This window comes from Helianthus annuus, chromosome 15 (assembly GCF_002127325.2).
Source record: "Helianthus annuus cultivar XRQ/B chromosome 15, HanXRQr2.0-SUNRISE, whole genome shotgun sequence".
Classification (NCBI taxonomy): domain Eukaryota; kingdom Viridiplantae; phylum Streptophyta; class Magnoliopsida; order Asterales; family Asteraceae; genus Helianthus; species Helianthus annuus.
The window spans coordinates 58,750,409-58,756,408 of NC_035447.2; positions in this window are offsets into that span (position 1 = coordinate 58,750,409).

Sequence of the window (6,000 nt, forward strand, 5' to 3'; positions counted from 1 at the left end):
CATACTATGCGTTAAGACGCTTAAAAATGCGATTTAGAGTCGTTTCCGAGTTTTTAAAAGAAAGCTGAGATTTTTATATTTCCAGAATGCTCAAAATAATTTATTTAACAAATAAAATCAGTAGGAAAAGGTTTGGGGTCAAAAGGATGTATAAAACTCATTTTATGGCTTAAAAGGTCAAAACCGGCATTAACCGAATCGACTTAGCGATCTATGATACGATCAGCCAAAAATTAAATAAAAATCTTCAAAAATCCCAAAATATTATATAACATCAGTGGGTAAAAAGTTTTATATCAAAAAGTGACGAGTTAAACATGTTAAGACATGTTTAACGAAGTTTAAAAACATGTTTGATATCAAGACAAAGGGTCTTGATACCCAAAAATAGTTTGGTTACAAAATACGCATAAATACGCATTTTGGCAGAAACTATGACTCGTCACTACACCTAAATAACGTGGTAATCAGTAGGTATAGTCACAATAGACTATAACCATCGTGATTATGCTCACGTTATGAAGTCCAAACGAACTTCGTGTTGACCATTGACTGGTCAAAGCAGAAAGTCAAACACTGTTTGACTTTTAAGCTTAAAAACGCATAAAAGACTGAAAGAAGCTTACAAAGGTTCCAAGCTAGGAAGATATGATCTATAAATTCTCAGGTATGAAGCATTAGAGCTTCAAATTAGAGAAAATCAGATCATGTGTGAGGAAAGAATGAAAATGAGGTGGGTATATATAGATTTCGGTAAACCATTAGGATCGTTCCTCGCGTAACGTGCTTGAATCATGACCTTACACTTGGGCCCAAGGTTTTAGAATACCATGGGAACATGTAAAACCATCAAATACCAGCCATGTGGTGCAAAACCATGGGTTAAAACCATCAAAACCTCAAAGATGGACCAAGTTCAATGTATCTGCCAGAAATTTCAAAAATGGTCCCGGCACTTGTAAAATTTGATGTTTTTGGCACTTTTAAGCCCCGTTAACCCCATTTTAAGGCCCTAAAATGAAGTTAAAGTATTGAGAACTTGAAATATGCTCAAAAATATCTCAGATGTCGGTTCGTTTGGTCATACGGTTGCGTTGTTCGGTTAATTACGACGGAAATCGTAACAAACGCAAAAACGATCCAAATTACGCAACGAATGGAATTTTATCATGCCAATCACTAAAATAAAATATTTTAATGATTACATAAATTTTTTGATGTCTGGATATATATTCAGAACGTAAGATATGCGCGAAAATGCAAACTTATGCACTTTTTGACGCCTTTAGTCCCTATTGATCAATAAAGTTTATTTTAGCACACCGAACCCCTCAAAGCCTATTTCTAAGCTATGTAAAGGATATTTAGGGTATTTTTTAACTTATGATCAAGTTCCAGAATGTTCGTTACCACACGAATCGGCATACTTTCGCAGTTTGACACAAATAGTCCCTGCGATCGAATAAACTTGATTTCAACACACCAAACCATACAAAACTTATTTCTAAGTTATGTAAAGGTTATTTAAGGTATGTTAAGCCTATGTCACTATTCCAGAGTTTTTGTTGCATTAAACTGGTTATATTTACGCATCAGTTCGCGTATAGCCTTCCAGAAAGCGATTTAAAGCTCGAAATCAAACAAGAATTGATATGTGCAAACGGCTCACGTATTTATACAAATTTGATGTGCACAAAATGCAACATATAAATTACATCAATTATGGCATAAAACTAACCCTTTTTAGTACTAATGTTGGAAAAAATGTGCTTTTGTCTTCCTTTTGTATTTTCAGGATTAAATGAGCTCAAATAAACAAAAGAAGCAAAAAGGCAGCTAAATCTAACATAAATACAAGAAAAGGAGCAAACGTGGAATGCCCGACCTCCCGACAGCATCTTCCCAAGCAAAACAAGAAGACAGAAGACTGAACACGCCCCGTGAGCACGGGGGCGTGCCCAAGTGTCAGCAGAAAAGACAAAGTTGTAGAAGCTTCCATCGCCCACCACGGGGCCGTGCTCAGCGGACACGAGGCCGTGGTCAACTATAAGATTCGCGGAATCCAGGCAAATCTTGATAGTACATATATGCTTCTGCACACGGGGTCGTGCTCAGCGGACACGAGGGCATGGTCAACTAATGCAGACAAACTGCATTTAATGAAGAAAGAGAGGAGGATGGATACGGGGCCATGCCCAATGGACACGGGGCCGTGCCCGAGCTTTTGTTCAGCCTATAAATAGGAGTGTTTGGAGCTCTTGAAACTCATCCCTTGGCACACCACCTCTCTCACACTTCACCCACCACCCACCACCATCACAACACCATCATCCACCACCATCATCCATTGTCTATCATAGAGTGTGTGAGTCGTCTCGGGATCCAAGATTGATCGTAAGAGTTCTTGACAATCAAAGGCCATGTTTGCCTAAGTCTCTTACATCACTTGGTGAAGACAAGTGTTTAGTGTAGTACTTTTTAATTTTAATCTTTTGCACTTTTTAATTGGTTATGTACTAATGACTTTAATTACTAGTTTCTTATGTTGAAGGTGATTCTTCCTTATCGTTTGTTTGTGGTGTCTTGGAATTATTTTACTGTCTATATAAAATAAAAGATTTTCACCATTCATATCTCCACGGTCTATATGGAGGTATGTTGGCTACCTGGTCGATGGTTAAGGGAACGGTTTGAGGAACCAAGATATGAGCCACCACCTTCATACGCTTATTATGAGGAACCATGGCGTGAACAACCCACCTCATATGAGTATTATGAAGAACAAAGTTACGACCCTTATCCATCATATACTTACAATGAGGAACAATGGTGTGAATCATCTACTTCATATGAGTACTATGAGGAACCAAGGATCGAACAACCGGATTCAAGCTTTGAAAATCCCGATCCAAATTCTATGACCGAAGTGACCAATAAGATATTAGAACACCTTAAAACTATCGAACGTTACATAAAAGAATCTCGCGCAAGGGAAGAGGAGTCCCGCGCAAGAGAAGAATTAAATGGAGAAGAGATAGTTGAAAGTGTAAAAATGGAAGAACAAGTAAGTGAAAAACCGACACATGAGTTAAACAACGAAAGAAGTGAGTCCGTCAATGCTAACATCCAAGAATAGTCTAATTTTAAAGAAATTAATCTCTTGACGCCTTCTTTTGAAAATCATTGTTTAGTACCCACTTATGCTAAGTTTTTAAAAGAGTTAAACACTAACACTAAAATTGACGAAACGGTAAGTGTTAAGTTAATAAATGATCAAACGTCGCTAATAAAAGAAGACCCCTTTTGAAATTAACATTACACCGGTTCTATGTTTCTTTCAAAATTCCTTTATTAGTAATATCACGATCGATAAAGATCTTTGTGTTAACATAATGCCTAACTACATTTTCGAAAAACTAAGTATTAGTGATTTTTCTCCACTTCAAATACCCATTTTTCTATCCGACCTGAAAGTAATAAAGTCAATCGGTATAGTTGAAGATGTCTTGGTTCAAACAAATCAAATGGTAATCCCAACCGACTTTGTCATCCTCAATGACGCTCCTCTAGTGTTGGGACGACCTTTTGTAAAAACTCACGAAGCTTTGAAAAACCGGAAGTTCAACCATCTACCTCTTCAATTAGGGGCATTCAAAAGGAGCATAGATCTTGAGCGCTCAATGAAATATCCTTTTGGCAACAAGGACCCCCTAATTGAAGATGAAGATGAGCCACCCGATACAAGTAAAGAGATTGACCACTTTGTTGAAGAAGAGGTCGCCATAGAACAAACTTTTAAGGTTCTTGATCAAAATGAGCAACCTAATAAGGAGTCTCCTAAAGACCCTCTTGAGCTCAAAGAACTTCCGAAAGGTTTGGAATATGCTTTTCTAGACAAAGATGGTAAATCACCTGTAATTATTTCGTCTAAATTAAGTAGTTTAGAAAAAGAAAAATTAATTAAACTTTTGAAAAAACACAAAAATGCGATCGCCTGGAAGCTTGTAGATATTAAAGGAATAAGTCCTTCCATGTGCACGCACAAAATTTTAATGAATGATGACTACAAATAGGTAATACAACCACAACGTAGAGTAAATCTAAATGTGCAAGAAGTGGTTAAAAACGAAGTCATCAAATTAGTTGACACTGGACTTATCTACCCTATCTCAGATAGTCCCTGGGTAAGTCCCGTCCAAGTAGTTCCAAAGAAAGGAGGTATGACGGTAATAACTAATGAACGGAATGAATTAATACCAACGAGAACCGTCACAGGATGGAGAGTATGTATAGACTATAGACGATTAAATGAAGCAACAAGGAAAGATCACTTTCCTTTACCCTTCATTGATCAAATGTTAGAAAGATTATCCGGTCAGAAATTTTATTGTTTCTTGGATGGTTTTTCAGGTTACTTTCAAATCCCGATAGCACTCGAGGACCAAGAAAAGACAACTTTCACATGTCCCTATGGAACTTTTGCTTATCGACGCATGCCATTTGGTCTATGTAATGCCCCCGCAACATCCCAACGTTGCATGGTGGCCATCTTCCATGACATGATAGAAAAGACGATGGAAGTCTTCATGGACGACTTTTCTATCTTTGGAGATTCATACGACCAATGCCTCGATAACCTTGAACGAATGCTATCCCGATATGAGGAAACTAACCTCGCCCTTAATTGGGAAAAATGCCATTTCATGGTAACAGAGGGAATAGTACTCGGTCACAAGATCTCAAGCGAAGGGATGGAAGTTGATCGAGCAAAAATAGACGCTATTTCTCGATTACCTCCACCATCCTGCGTTAGAGCAATCAGAAGTTCTTAGGGCATGCCAGATTTTATAGACGATTTATCAAAGACTTTTCTAAAATTTCAAGACCTCTAACGAAATTACTTGAAAAAGATGCCCCTTTCATCTTTGACAAGGATTGCAATCAAGCATTTCTTGCACTCAAGGAAATGATAGTCAATGCACCTATCATGATAGCGTCTGATTGGAAATTACCTTTCGAAATCATGTGTGATGCAAGTGACTTTGCAGTTGGAGCAGTCTTGGGACAAAGAAAAGAAAACACCCAATTTATTATGCTAGTAAAACACTTAATGATGTACAAGAGAATTACACAACAACTGAAAAAGAATTACTAGCTGTGGTATTTGCTTTTGATAAATTTCGTTCTTGTCTTGTTCTTTCTAAAATAATAGTCTATACAGATCATGCAGCCATTCGATACCTTTTCAAGAAACAAGACGCAAAACCCCGTTTGATCAGATGGATTCTACTCCTCCAAGAATTTAATATTGAAATCAAAGACAAAAGAGGAGCAAAAAACACAGCAGCAGATCATCTTTCGCGCTTAGAAGACCCAGCTTTAGAGGCAACTAGGGACGAGCAAATCAACGAAAAATTTCCAACATGTTAGGATCGGAGGATGTCATGATTGTGCTTGTTTGTATAAATTTGACAGATCAATGAATATAAAATAAGATTAAGCACAATCTAAGTGGAAAATAGTTGATAAACAGATGCTTCTCATTAAGTTGAATGATTCAATTACAAAGCAAATGATTACAAGCATGCTTACAGAACTAAGCTCCCCCTCAGCCTGATACTCCAAGGTTGGTTGCACAAGATGAAAGGATTGGACTGGAGAAGAAGAATCCACTCCGTCAATCAAATGTAACAGTACAGGGTACTGCTCCATTTATAGGCAAACCAAACCACTGAGGCATCTCAGCTGACGTCACCATGATAGTGACATCTAACAACCTAACAACCTATAAACACTGTTCTATACAAACTACTGATGTTTAACAACTGATTATAAGTGTAATACAAAACAAGAGAAAACTACTGCTTCATGTTCCGCTGTTGTAGCCTGAGCACTGATGTTGAGCATCAGTGCTTTCTTCAAAGGTGATCAGTCCTTGAATGGGCAGTGCTTGTGTCTTCAGCATTACTTAGGAAACGACAGTAGATAGAGCGACAGTGT